This window comes from Anomaloglossus baeobatrachus, chromosome 7 (genome assembly GCF_048569485.1).
Source record: "Anomaloglossus baeobatrachus isolate aAnoBae1 chromosome 7, aAnoBae1.hap1, whole genome shotgun sequence".
NCBI classification, from domain to species: Eukaryota; Metazoa; Chordata; class Amphibia; order Anura; family Aromobatidae; genus Anomaloglossus; species Anomaloglossus baeobatrachus.
The window spans coordinates 149260590-149276359 of NC_134359.1; the positions used below are offsets into that span (position 1 = coordinate 149260590).

The 15770-nt window shown below is 40.8% G+C and overlaps 1 protein-coding gene across 3 annotated transcripts in view; it reads left to right on the forward strand.

The window, feature by feature from the left end:
• Positions 1-15770, forward strand: part of PMS1 (PMS1 homolog 1, mismatch repair system component) — a 929444-nt gene that overhangs the window by 798406 nt on the left and 115268 nt on the right. The window lies entirely within an intron of this gene.

A 15770-nucleotide genomic window follows, 5' to 3' on the forward strand; every position in this document is an offset into this window, starting at 1 on the left:
TTCCCTACTGCAGGGTGACTTCCAGATTTGGGCCTTCAAAAGAACCCCTGACCCTCCAATAATCTCCTTAGTTGATTCGTTCTTTGAAACCATTGAATACTCTATGATGACCCTGCCTGACCTAATAGTATTTGCTGAAAGTAAATTAACTGTCATTTTGAAATATTCTGCATATTTTGAGTTTCAACGATACCCCAAAAACTCAACAGTGCAATTATTACAGTAGGTGTTCACCATCAGTTTTGTAATGGATTTTCTGCCAAAGTCAAGGACATGTTAGTTCAGTTACCTCTGACTGATTCCCTTGTTTAGCCATGTACCTGACAATCTGGTTGCATAAATGCAGATAAGAATGCACTTTGTACCTGCATCTAAAGGTACCGTCACACATAACGAGATCGCTAGCGAGATCGCAGCTGAATCACGGTTTCTGTGACGCAGTAGCGATCCCGTTAGCGATCTTGTTATGTATGACACCTACCAGCGATTAGGCTCCTGCTGTGAGATCTCTAGTCATGTTTCAATAATTTTTATTAATTTCTAGGCAAAGTAAAGAATGGAACAACATTTTTGAGATTTTTTGAGTAAGAATTTGTCAATACATATAATATAACATTTGATCTAAGCATAAAGATTAACAATATCTTGGAGGGGGGGAGGAAATGGGGGGGGAATTAAGGAAAAGGTTTTTATTTGGGGAAACAAGGGAACAGGGATGGAGAAGTTGGAAGGAAAAAAGATAAGGAAGAACAATCGCCTACTAATTACAGTGCATAGTTTTCTCAACTAAATGAGTATCTAATTAATATTGGTGATTTAACCTTATTATAATTAACAGGAAATAACTGAAAACTAATCTAGATATAATATTGAAAGAAAAGAGAAAGAAATAGAACAAGAGAGAGAAGAAGAAAATAAAATAAAAAAAAAACACCAGGGAAGGGGGAGGGGATGGATGCATGTAAGGGGTGGGATGGAGGTATGTTTGGAAAGGAGGTAGAGCTGGTACATAATCAATATTTTCTAGGGATTATTGCTTTTTATAAAGAGATTCCAGCTATTCCACCTTCTATGGTATGAAGGGAACACATAATTGATTATCGCATGCCGTTTCTCATAATCATGATGGATAGATACCAGATGAATAACATCAGAGATGTTAGGAACATGTTCTGTTCTCCATTTGGACAAAATTAGTTGCTAGTTGTTAAAAAGATGTGAATCACAACTGAGATATGAGAGGAGCTTATATCTTGTAGGTCTAGTGATAACAAAGCCATCTGAGGTAAGAGTTTTATTTTCGAGTGTGTGATCTCATTTATTAGTTTTGAAACTTCTTTCCAGAGAGCTTTAACCTTCAGGCATTCCCATAGGATATGGAGTAGGGTGCCTTTTTTTTACTACAATTCCGCCAACACAAAGCTGACTGTCCTGCATTTATTCTGTTTAGTTTAGAGGGCGTAAAGTACCATTTTGTTAGTACTTTATAATAGGATTCATGCAAGACAGCAGAGAAGGTTGAGGAGTATGTAATTTTTAGGCTTGATTGCCAATTTTCTACTGAGAAGCTCTTTTGGAGGTCTTTTCCCCACTACAACATATAGCTTTGGGTAACTGGTTCCATATCATCATTTATGGCATCATAAATGGTTTTAGTTTTCCAGATGGTGTTCTTGTCGGGATTGCAGATAAGAAGGCATACGGTCTCAGGGATAGAGATATTATTGGCTAAAATTTTGTGAAGGGAAGTTCTTAGGGAAATGAGTAGAGTAAAATCCGAGTCATTAATTTTGTGCCTTATCTTTAAATCTAAGAAAGGGATGTAATTGTGGCCAGTATGTATATCACCTATACATCTGAGGCCTAAGTCGTGCCAATTGGAGGGAATGTTTTCTTTAGAAATATGTGCGAGTAATTTTAGTGTAAAATTTTTAATTTGTTGGAATGTCGGAGTTTTTGCTTTTCTTCTGCACAAATTTTTGCATGCCAATATGGTAGAAGCCAAAGTGGAGGCCTTAGGTAGGGGTAGTTTAGGATTGAGAATATAAAGTAAAATGAGTGATTTCAGGGAAGAATAATTGTTTGATGCAAGTTCAAGATCTACCCAAGTTAAATAATGGTTGTTCTGTAGCCAATTAAGGCTCTGTTTAATGATAGTAGTCTTGTAATAGCATTCGAAATTCGGCAGACTATACCCTCCTCTCGTTTTTCGCTTCATTAGGATGGATTTGGAGACCCTAGGCCTCTTGTGATCCCTGACAAAGCCATTTAGAATGTTTTGGAGTTTGTTTAGATATAGCGGGGGTATAGTGAGCGGAATAGCTCTAAAAAAATAGAGTATCTTAGGTAGAATGATCATTTTAAAGGATAGTAATCTGCCAAGTCATGTAATGTCCTTTTTGAACAGGGAGGCTGTTTCTTTACTTGTAGTTTCTAGGAGGTTTTCCATATTTAATTTCACTAAAGTATGTAGGTTGTTTGTTATTTGAATTCCCAGATATATTATTGAGTTCTCTGCCCAGGAAAAAGATGACAATTTTTTTATGGTTTGGATGGTTGAGTGATCAAGGAAAAATGGGAGAATTTTTGATTTATCCATGTTTAGTTTGTAATAGGAAGCAATGGAGAATTCATGGAGTATAGATTGAGCGTTTTGGATGGAGTTTACAGGATCAGACAATGAGAGAATTACATCATCCGCAAAAAGGCCTATTTTATGGTGATAATTCTTTGTTTTAATGCCCTGAATGTCCGAATCTTCTCTGATTAAAACCGCCATGGGTTCTATGGCCAACACAAAAAGAAGCGGTGACAAGGGGCAACCCTGCCTTGTACCATTTGTAATTCCAAATGGTTGTGATAAGTGATTATTTGCGAATACCTTGGCTGTGGGACATGTATAGAGGGCCATAATGGATTTTATAATTTGGTTTGTGAAGCCGAATCTAGATAGGGTGGATTCAAGGTATTGCCAGCTTACCCTATCAAAAGCCTTTTCCGCATCAAGTGCAATCAATAAAAAGGGGTTTTTCTTAGTATTAATATGTGAGATGAGGTTTAACACTCTCCTGACACCATCTGAGGTTTGACGTCCTTCGATGAAGCCCATCTGATCAAAATTGATAAGTTTAGGAAGGATTGCTTTAAGCCTAGTGGCAATTGCTTTAGCATAAATTTTTATGTCAGTATTTATGAGTGATATAGGTCTATAGTTCTTGAACAGATCAGTATCTTCTTTTGTTTTAGGGATCACTATGATAACCGCTTCAAGCATCTCTTTCGGAAAGGAACCCATCAGAGATGCGTTATTGAAGACCTCAACCAGATGAGGTGTCAAGATTGCAGAAAAGGCCCTATAATATTCACCACTGAAGCCATCTGAGCCTGGGGCTTTTCCATTTTTTAGACCAGAAATTATTTTTAATATCTCTGGTTCTGAAAAGGGTACGCTTAGTGTTTCCAATTGGGAATGGGACAATTGCGGGAGGTTGACTTTGTTTAAAAATCCTTTAATTATGGCTTCAGTGGGTTGAGGGGTCAGAGGATCATTTTTCAAATTATAAATTTTTGTGTAAAACTATGTCTCTTGGGTGTATGACTAGGGAACCATCTGTCTTCTTTATTTGATGAATACGTTTTTTTGATTCTCATTTGCTTGATTCTTTTGGCCATGAGGGAGGTAGGTTTATTAATTAGGGAGTAGAAATTAGCATTCATGTTTTTGGTGAATTGTTCATACTCTTTAAGAATGTGGGCTTTTAAATCTAATCTAAGTGATAGGATTTCCTTATGGGGTTCAGGGGATGGAGTTGGTAATTGTTCTTGTATAATAATAATAATAATAATTTTATTCATTTATATAGCGCTATTAATTCCACAGCGCTTTACATACATTTGCAATACTGTCCCCATTGGGGCTCACAATCTAAAGTCCCTATCTGTATGTCTTTGGAGTGTGGGAGGAAACCGGAGAACCCGGAGGAAACCCACGCAAACACGGGGAGAACATACAAACTCCTTGCAGATGGTGTCCTTGGTGGGATTTGAACCCAGGACCCCAGCGCTGCAAGACTGCAGTGCTAACCACTGAGCCACCGTGCCGCCCTTGTATTATTTCTTTTCCTCTAATGTCTGATTGTATCTTTTCAAGTTTTTTCTTTTGTAGTTTTTTTATGGGTCGCTGCTAGCTGGATTAAGTTACCTCTTAAAACGGCTTTATGTGCGTTCCAAAGAATAAACGGTGAGATATCTTCGGTGATATTTTCCTTAAAATAGATTTCAATTGTCTTTTGGATTTGTTTATTATATTTTGGGGAATTAATTAAATAGGAATTATTTTTCCATAGGGGTCTGCTCTGAGTTGGAAAGCCTAATGCCAATTCGCAGAGGAGAGGGGAATGGTCTCAAAATGTTCGTTGGTTTATTTCGATCTTTTTAAATTTAGATATTGATAGTGAATTGGTTAGTGCCAGATCGATACGTGAATAGGTGTGGTGGATGTCTGAATAGTAAGAATATTCCCGTGAGGAGTATTTAGACATCTAAATATGTCAAAATATTCCTGATTAATCAGCCATTGTTTCAGGGTATGTCTATAAGTTCTAATAGGAGCCGTCGTGTCCAGGAATTTGTCAGGAATCAAATTGAAATCTCCCAGAATAATTAGGTCTCCACGTTGATTTTCATGGATATCACGACATACCATGTTTAGAAATCTAATCTGGCCCCAATTGGGTGCATGCAGATTAACGATTGTACAAAGACAATTGCTTATAAGGCATGATATGATGATATAGTGTCCTTTGTTGCCCTTTGTTTCTGATACTAGTTCAAAAGAAATAGAGTTTCTACACATTATAATCACACCAGCTTTTTTCCTTTCATTGAGAGAGCTAAAAATATGGTGAAAGTTTTTGTGTTCAAATTTGGGATGATTTTTACTAGCCAATTTGGTTTCCTGTAGACAAACAACATCTGCATTGAAGTTTCTTACCTCTTTCCAGAGTTGGAACCTCCTTCCAGATGAGTTCAGACCTCTCACATTGTATGATAAAAATTTGACGGACATAGTGGGATCAAAAAGGGTCACGGCCGAGTATTTAAACGTTTAGGAGAAGAAGGAAATTTTTGAAGGCAAAAAAGCAGAGGGAGAGAGTGGGGGTTAGAATGGGGGGAAAAAACGACGAGAGAGAAAAGACAGAGAGAAAAAAACCCAAAAACCTACTAAAGTAATTTCCTTATTATTAACTAATTCCTAATTACTGAACCAACAAACTAACTAACTAATAAAGTAACCAAGATATTATAGGTTAAACTTTAAAGCAATGTGTACCAGTGAATGCAAGTTATTAAGCACTATATTACTAGTATTCTAATGTATAGCAGAAAAAATAAAGAAGTAATCTGAAACCAAATTAAACAAATATAAATGCTATACTGAAAGAAAACGGTTAGCTCTCCCGGAGGAATTATAGTCCCAGATTACCAACTTGGGAAACAAGGTATTCCTCCTCTTGGGGCAAAAGTTCGTGAATAGATACGGAAAAATCCAGACGTGGTCCTCCGTATCTAGCTGAAGATTCTGAAGAGTACAGCAGAAGTCAATTGTTGGTCCAACTCTCATCCTGAATAAGTAATGTAAGGCAATGAAAAAGTTTTAAAGTCTGTAAGTAATTTATCCTGAAACGGCAAGAAACCTTTTAGTTGGTATTTATAATCCAATGGAGACATAGTTGTGCCATTATCTTGGGTGAAGTCTGATGACATAAATTCATGTTTTAGTTTTTGAGTCCCGTCCCAGATCAAAATTTCTATTTAATAAAGAAACATATCTTAAGCCATCCTCCGGAGTTGCCAGGGGAATCAATTTATCATTGTTCCATACCAATAATTTAGTGGGGAAGCCCCAACGGTAATTGATCCCCCAGTCTTGTAGTTGTTTTGTTGTTTGTGAAAAAGCCTTCCTTGCAGAAACAGTCTCTTTAGAAAGGTCTATGAAGACCTTGATGTTTTTGTATGGGTCCGGTAATGTTTTATTATTTCTCATGAATTTCAAGAGGAGTTCTTTGGTGCAATAGAAGTGGAACTTTAGAATGGTATCTCTTGGTAAATCTGTTGTCAGGTTTCTGGGAAGCGGTAGTCGATGTATTCGGTCAATGGTAATGTCAATATCTGTTAGAGAAGGTAATGCCTTTGTTAGAATATATTTGACATATTTTTCCAAGTCTCTAGCAGGTACGGATTCTGGGATGCCTCTTAGCTTCACATTGTTCCTGCGATTTCTGTCCTCAAGATCCGCTAATTTTTTCTTTAAAGCAGTTAGTTGGTCTTGTTGATCATTATGTTGTCTAACAAGGGTGGTGGTTGTTTCTTCAATTTTAATAATCTTCCTCTCATTGGTCTCCATTTTTTTGTTCAAGGAGTCAAAATTTTCCTGCATTTTTATTGTTTGCTTTTCAAAGGCCTCATTAATATTAAGATTTATGCTTTTGACGAGGTTATTTAGAAACAATTCCAAATCAAATTTGTTGGAGCTTTGTCAATTTTCCTTAACCATGAGAACCTTCGTATCGATGGATGGCATATCAGCAACAGTATGATCAAATCTAGGTCTGTGTCTAGCTGGACTTGATAGATCTGAATCCTCACTGACTCCATCAATAGGACCTGAAGGGGTGGATTGAAACATATCTCGATTATCCTGTTTGTTTAGACTTTTACGTTTATTGGTGCGTTGACTTGTGTCCATATCAGAAAATTCTGGCAGGCCATCTTGTCCATAGTTAAATGGGTTTAAAATTACAGGTTTGATATACAGTCAGGGCCAGAAATATTTGGACAGTGACACAAGTTTTGTTATTTTAGCTGTTTACAAAAACATGTTCAGAAATACAATTATATATATAATATGGGCTGAAAGTGCACACTCCCAGCTGCAATATGAGAGTTTTCACATCCAAATCGGAGAAAGGGTTTAGGAATCATAGCTCTGTAATGCATAGCCTCCTCTTTTTCAAGGGACCAAAAGTAATTGGACAAGGGACTCTAAGGGCTGCAATTAACTCTGAAGGCATCTCCCTCGTTAACCTGTAATCAATGAAGTAGTTAAAAGGTCTGGGGTTGATTACAGGTGTGTGGTTTTGCATTTGGAAGCTGTTGCTGTGACCAGACAACATGCGGTCTAAGGAACTCTCAATTGAGGTGAAGCAGAACATCCTGAGGCTGAAAAAAAGAAAAAATCCATCAGAGAGATAGCAGACATGCTTGGAGTAGCAAAATCAACAGTCGGGTACATTCTGAGAAAAAAGGAATTGACTGGTGAGCTTGGGAACTCAAAAAGGCCTGGGCGTCCACGGATGACAACAGTGGTGGATGATCGCCGCATACTTTCTTTGGTGAAGAAGAACCCGTTCACAACATCAACTGAAGTCCAGAACACTCTCAGTGAAGTAAGTGTATCTGTCTCTAAGTCAACAGTAAAGAGAAGACTCCATGAAAGTAAATAAAAAGGGTTCACATCTAGATGCAAACCATTCATCAATTCCAAAAATAGACAGGACAGAGTTAAATTTGCTGAAAAACACCTCATGAAGCCAGCTCAGTTCTGGAAAAGTATTCTATGGACAAATGAGACAAAGATCAACCTGTACCAGAATGATGGGAAGAAAAAAGTTTGGAGAAGAAAGGGAACGGCACATGATCCAAGGCACACCACATCCTCTGTAAAACATGGTGGAGGCAACATGATGGCATGGGCATGCATGGCTTTCAATGGCACTGGGTCACTTGTGTTTATTGATGACATAACAGCAGACAAGATTAGCCGGATGAATTCTGAAGTGTACCGGGATATACTTTCAGCCCAGATTCAGCCAAATGCCGCAAAGTTGATCGGACGGCGCTTCATAGTACAGATGGACAATGACCCCAAGCATACAGCCAAAGCTACCCAGGAGTTCATGAGTGCAAAAAAGTGGAACATTCTGCAATGGCCAAGTCAATCACCAGATCTTAACCCAATTGAGCATGCATTTCACTTGCTCAAATCCAGACTTAAGACGGAAAGACCCACAAACAAGCAAGACCTGAAGGCTGCGGCTGTAAAGGCCTGGCAAAGCATTAAGAAGGAGGAAACCCAGCGTTTGGTGATGTCCATGGGTTCCAGACTTAAGGCAGTGATTGCCCCCAAAGGATTCGCAACAAAATATTGAAAATAAAAATATTTTGTTTGGATTTGGTTTATTTGTCCAATTACTTTTGACCTCCTAAAATGTGGAGTGTTTGTAAAGAAATGTGTACAATTCCTACAATTTCTATCAGATATTTTTGTTCAAACCTTCAAATTAAACGTTACAATCTGCACTTGAATTCTGTTGTAGAGGTTTCATTTCGAATCCAATGTGGTGGCGTGCAGAGCCCAACTCGCGTAAATTGTGTCACTGTCCAAATATTTCTGGACCTAACTGTATTGTTTCCTTATTGTCGCTAAGGTATGAATTTGTCGAGGAAGCCTGACAGCTTTGGTGCTGAGAGTCTAAGCATTCTTTTGCAGGTATTTCGCTTGTATTGTTCTTAGCAAAACTGACAAACCACAGCTTTGTCAGTTTTGAGGGTTAATTTGTTGGTTTTAGTTCTCCCCGCTTTATTTCCTTGTAATTTATCTTTATTTTAGTTTGTCTGGCTGGATGAGCTGGAGTTTGATGTATTATAGTTCTTGAGTCTGGCACCTTTCTCCATGTTGTGGGTATATATGATTTATAACAGGGTACTGAATACTTAAGCTAGCAATGTGCCGTATGTGTTTATAACAATGTCGCCAAGGCAGTGGCGGCTTGCAGCGCCTCTTCTTAATAACCGGGTGTGCTGTTTAGTAGTTAATAAAGTAGCAAACAGGCTAGGAAGACTGGGGGTCTTAGGACAGGATTTCTAGGAAGAACAGTGACTTATCCAATATATTTTTAGACAGGCACAGTGCACTTAAAAGTCCTTGTTAGGCTTTGTGCGCACAGTGCGTTTTTGCGCATTTTTCGGGTTTGTTTTTGGTCTCAAAACTGCATGACTTTGCTTCACCACCAAAGTCTATGAGTTTTCATTTTTGCTGTCCACACACAACTGTTTTTTTAAGCTGCGTTTTTGAGCTTGAAAAAAAAATGGACATGTCAATTCTTTCCTGCGTTTTTCTGCGTTTTCCGCCCATGCAATGCATTGGAAAAACGCAGCAAAACGCAGAGATCAAAAATGCAGCAAAACGCAGCCAAAAACGAACCAAATCGCGGTAAAAACGCATGCTTTTTTTATGCGTTTTTTCGACGCAGGTGCGTTTTTAGCGGCCAAAAACGCACAAAAACGCAGCGTCAAAAAAAAAAGCAGCGTGCGCACATAGCCTTATTATGCTGTTAATGGGATCCAGTGAGTATTGTTGGTTACTATGACAGCAGTAATTGAGCACTCCTTTTCCTTATCTCTCTTAGGAGCGGAGACAATGGTTAACTGTTAAATCATAAATCAATTTGGTGGATGCTCTTTTGTTCAGTAGATTAGTAGTGTGAGCAGTGTGCTTGGCTGCTTTGATCCAACAGCTAGTTATCAGTTTCCCTGAAGTTTAGATAAGATGCACAAGATGTGCACAGAGCTGTTAATGGCATACTTGATAATAGTAATGTAAATAGCTGATTAAGAAACACAGAGTCTCCTTCATTTTACTGTGAACAGGGCAGTAAGGAGATAGACTTTTATTTAATGACTCAAATCCAGATTGGGGAGCTTACAGCAGAGGCAGTATCAGCTGATCCATCCAGACAAATCACTGTACAGATCCCTGTATATAGGAGATCATGGTGATAGCTGAATCTGGTGGAAGAGGCTCTCCTATATTAATTTAAGAGTTACTGGAGACCGGGTCGGGTATGGACATAGCGAGGAGATGCTTGGATGAACAGAAGGGTGATATGGCCTGGGGTCCTGCAGTGGGAACGCAGGAGATTCACTCACATACCACCAGGTTTAGCCCTGAATATCTCCAGTATGCCAGCATCAAAATCTACAGGAATGGTCTCAAAATGTTCCTTAGGTCTTCTAATTTCTTGTGATCAGGTTGGTACATGAATCCATCGCCATTATATTTATTTAAAATCCATAGCTTGTAGGATTACAGTTGGACCTCGGTTAAGCTGCGTCTCACATCAGCATCGCCACGGCAACCCCTGTGAGACCTCTAGTCGTTGCAGAATGGTCCAGGCCATTTTCTTCAAAGGCGATGTCCTGCTGGGCAGGACACATCGCTGTGTTTGACACTGTGTGACAGGGTCACAGTGACTGCTGAGATCGTTATACAGGTCGCTACTGCGACCTGTGTTGTTCCTGCATCGCTGGTAAGATCTGACTGTGTGACATCTCACCTGCGACCTCCCAGTGACTTACCTGCGATCCCTATCAGGTTGCATCATTTTCGGGATCGCTGGTAAGTCGTTGTGTGTGACTGTGCCTTAAGGCTTATGTGTCTACTCCTCTTACTGAGCAGCCCATGTAGAATTAGGGTGAGTCAATCCAATCTACAAGGGCTAAAGTCACTAAATCTAGATAAATGTAGCTAGGTGACGTGTCTGGTCATCAAATACCTTCCTGCCCAAGAAAACCTTTATTTTTACAGAATGTAAATATCTGAATGCAGCAATACTAAATATGTATTATATATTTTAATTGTTTTATTTTCAAGGGGGGTTTGAACTTTTATTTATTTTTTAAAAAACAATTAACTTTTCTATTGTATTTACTAGTCTTTTAGAGGACTTGAAGCTGCAATCGTCCTATCGTTTCTTCTATACAGAGCAGTGCATCAGCATGCTTGGCATGCGAGCCCACATCAAAGGCAGGGACATGACCTAGAACGTACCAGTATGTGAAAGGTTGTGAAGGGGTTAATGATATTTCCGCCTCTATGTCCTTTCAGAAAAGATGTGTATATAATGTCAGACAACATGACACTTAAATATCACACATGTGGACTTTCTTTCACTAAGCATGTAACTTCTGCAGGTAATTGCTTGCACCAGAAGTTTTTAGGAGCTTCATAGCAAAAGGGTTACATTTTGGGGAGGAGCGAACTCAAACTGAAAACTTTGAGTTTCATATAGAACACAAAGTTTAAAAAAAAAGCAGTGTCAGAGTTCGGAGTTCGGATGCTGCACGTATGCTAATTACTCAATCGAGCATCGGGATGCTCGAGTACGCTTGGTGCCCGGGCCAGGCAGTCTCTGAGTGGCTCTCAATTGGGGTAAAAACAATGTTTTTGGATATATTGTGTCCGGAAAAAAACAAACAAACCCCACCCTTCCCCAAAAAAATTCTGTTTATAACTGGTCGGAGAGCCGAACTGCTCAATCATCAACTTCAGTGGAGTTCGGGCGCCGGGATCAAGTTCAGGTCAAGTCCGGGTCCAAAAATAACCTTTATCTAAAGTCTGGCTGAACCCGGCGAACCCGAATGTCAATAGGTCTGCTCATCTCTAGTAAATACTACAAATGAGTGGACCCATGGAGGTTTTGGTTCGCCGAGTTCAGCTGGACTTTAGATACAGCTCAGTTTGGGACCTGAACTTGATCCTGAAACTTAACCCCATTGGAAGTCAATGATTGGGCAGTTCAGTTCTCCACCCACATACAGCCAGCCAAAAACAAAGCAGGGGAAGGGACTAAAGGGTTGTTTTCTTTTGGACACGCTACATCCAATAATGTTGTTTTTACTCCCATTGAAAGCCATTCAGAGACTGCAAGCTGCTTGCACTGGATCGAGCACCACGATGCTCAATAGAGTGGTTTGCATACGTATAGCACCCGAATTCTGAACTCTGACACTAATTTTTTTATTTTAAATGTCTGTGATCAGCACAAACCCTGAACTTTATAGTTTGGGTTTGCTCATCTCTAGTAAATACATATGTACAGTGCCTACAAGTAGTATTCAACCCCCTGCAGATTTAGCAGGTTTGATAAGATGCAAATAAGTTAGAGCCTGCAAACTTCAAACAAGAGCAGGATTTATTAACAGATGCATAAATCTTACAAACCAACAAGTTATGTTGCTCAGTTAAATTTTAATAAATTTTCAACATAAAAGTGTGGGTCAATTATTATTCAACCCCTAGGTTTAATATTTTGTGGAATAACCCTTGTTTGCAATTACAGCTAATAATCGTCTTTTATAAGACCTGATCAGGCCGGCACAGGTCTCTGGAGTTATCTTGGCCCACTCCTCCATGCAGATCTTCTCCAAGTTATCTAGGTTCTTTGGGTGTCTCATGTGGACTTTAATCTTGAGCTCCTTCCACAAGTTTTCAATTGGGTTAAGGTCAGGAGACTGACTAGGCCACTGCAACACCTTGATTTTTTTTCCCTCTTGAACCAGGCCTTGGTTTTCTTGGCTGTGTGCTTTGGGTCGTTGTCTTGTTGGAAGATTAAATGACGACCCATTTTAAGATTCTTGATGGAGGAGCGGAAGTTCTTGGCCAAAATCTCCAGGTAGGCCGTGCTATCCATCTTCCCATGGATGCGGACCAGATGGCCAGGCCACTTGGCTGAGAAACAGCCCCACAGCATGATGCTGCCACCACCATGCTTGACTGAAGGGATGGTATTCTTGGGGTCGTATGCAGTGCCATCCAGTGTCCAAACGTCACGTGTGTGGTTGGCACCAAAGATCTCGATCTTGGTCTCATCAGACCAGAGAACCTTGAACCAGTCTGTCTCAAAGTCCTCCAAGTGATCATGAGCAAACTGTAGACGAGCCTTGACATGACGCTTTGAAAGTAAAGGTACCTTACGGGCTCGTCTGGAACGGAGACCATTGCGGTGGAGTACGTTACTTATGGTATTGACTGAAACCAATGTCCCCACTGCCATGAAATCTTCCCGGAGCTCCTTCCTTGTTGTCCTTGGGTTAGCCTTGACTCTTCGGACAAGCCTGGCCTCGGCACGGGTGGAAACTTTCAAAGGCTGTCCAGGCCGTGGAAGGCTAACAGTAGTTCCATAAGCCTTTCACTTCCGGATGATGCTCCCAACAGTGGAGACAGGTAGGCCCAACTCCTTGGAAAGGGTTTTGTACCCCTTGCCAGTCTTGTGACCCTCCACGATCTTGTCTCTGATGGCCTTGGAATGCTCCTTTGTCTTTCCCATGTTGACTAAGTATGAGTGCTGTTCACAAGTTTGGGGAGGGTCTTAATTAGTCAAAAGGCTGGAAAAAGAGATAATTAATCCAAACATGTGAAGCTCATTGTTCTTTGTGCCTGAAATACTTCTTAATACTTTAGGGGAACCAAACAGAATTCTGGTGGATTGAGGGGTTGAATAATAAGTGACCCTCTGAATAAACTTTTCAAAATTTAAAAAAAAAATAAAAAAAGAAATAACATTCTTTTTTGCTGCAGTGCATTTCACACTTCCAGGCTGATCTACAGTCCAAATGTCACAATGCCAAGTTAATTCCGAATGTGTAAACCTGCTAAATCTGCAGGGGGTTGAATACTACTTGTAGGCACTGTACATGGAAATTTTTATTTATAGTATTCAATAAATTAAATGTTTGCATTTATATTTCTCACTTCATTTTCCCAACTTAGATTTAAGGGGACTTTACACGGTAGCGATATCGCTAGCAATTTCTAGCGATAGCGACCGTGTAAGTACCCGCCCCCCTCGCGCATGCGATTGTTTGTGATCGCTGCCATAGCGAACATTATCGCTACACAGCGTCACACATACTTACCTGGTCGGCGGCGTCGCTGTGACTGCCGAACAATCCCTCCTTCAAGGGGGAGGGACGTTCGGCATCACAGCAACGTCACCGCAACGTCACTATGCGGCCGGCCAATCAAAGGAGAGGGGCGGAGATGAGCAGGACGTAACATCCCGCCCACCTCCTTCCTTCCTCATTGGGGCCAGCGGCAGGTAAGGAGACAGTCCTCGCTCATGCGGTGTCACACATAGCGATGTGTGCTGCCGCATGAGCGATGAACCACAACGCTAAACAACCCTTACCGATTTTTGACTTTGGGACGACCTCTCCATGGTGAACGATTTTCACCATTTTTGAGGTCGCCTAAGGTCGCTGGTAAGTATTACACGCTGCGATATCGTTAATGATGCCGGATGTGCGTCACTAACAACTTGACCCCGGCGACCAAACATTAACGATATCGTAGCGTGTAAAGCCCCCTTTAGTGTTGATGCATCTCGCACAAATCGAATGACACAAAATATTTAAACACATGTTCTAATGTCACAAAATAGGTAAAAAGCCAAGTGAGTGAATACTTTAACAAGGCACTGTACATACACAGACATACACACATATTAGGGTTTGTTTTTTTACTTACGACTCGAGGATTGGGGACAAGACATCTGTTTTTGGCTTGTTTTTTGTCTCCTGTTCGGCCCACACAATTGATTAAGGGATGTAAGCTATGTGCACACGTTGCAGACATTGTGCAAACAAATCTGCATCCCGTAAACGCTGTGGCGAGCGTTTTTGCTGCTGTTTGCTGCAATTTGCTGCTTTTTCATGCTTTTTTTTATGCGGTTTTTTCATTGCTTTTAAAGGTAAAAACGCAGCCAAAAACACAGAAAGAATTGACATGCTACAGATTTTTTTCTGCAACTAAATCTACAAGGAAAAAAATCCTAAATGTGTGCACAGCACTTTAGGATTCTCATAGACTTTGCTGGCATAAGGATATTCTTCTAGATTTGTGAAAATTTAAGCAAAAACGCAGTTAAAACACAACGTGTGCACACAACGTAGAGATCCTCTTTGCGTGTTGCATGATGTCAGGTTAACAGACATGGCCGCTTACACCGAACTGCACGTGGCCGTGTCTGCTGTACTGTGTTGTGGCCAGGCTGGTACTGCTCCTGTACATGTGTCAGTATGCCTGGCCGGTCACATCACAGTGCAGCAAACCCAGTCATTCGCAGTTAGCTGTGAGTGGCCATGTCTGTTATACTGGCATCACACAACGGGTGGTCCTGAACAGCTGATTGGGGAGCGTACCAGGGCTATATGCCCATTTTTCCCCTGGCGCAGCCCGCCCCTGTCCTGCATTTAAAATGCAGTCCCTGCTCCATTCAGCAGCCCTCACTTGGAGTCACTGGAACTTGTAGTTCTACAACAGTAAGTAACAGCTTTGGGTACTGCAAATGTTTGTTTAACTCCTTTAATTAAACCTGAAAGTCGACACTTCAATTTAATCTCAATTGTTTCATTTTAAATAAAAAATAGTGTCATGCATGCAGAGCCCAAATCAGAAGGACTCGGTCATTGTCCAAATATTTATGCACCTATATTCATATGTACATGTTTCTGTCTTGTGTATTGACATGTTGATGTCATTTATGTGCTCGCAATGTGTAGTGTGCCTTCGCTACAAAAGTCCTTGTTAAACTTTATAAAATTGCACTATTGCATGTCTTATGGTCAGGGCCGGCGTCAGCACCCGGCAAACCCGGGCAAATGCCGGGGCCCTGGAGAGCCAGGGGGGCCCACTCGGCCTCGTCAGTTCTCCTGTCCCTTGGCCGGGGCCCACTCGCCTTTACAGTTCTGCGGTCCCCGGCCGAGTTCCGGGGACCGCAGTCCTCGGCAGCAATCTGCGGCGCCGTCACTTTAAGGCGCGCAGACATCCTCGTTTGAATTTCATCTGTGGGCGGAGCTACCGCCTTCTCAGTCCCACAGATGAAGGAGGCAAGCTTCTGTCCGGCGCTGTGTGGGCCCCCTCTCCACCG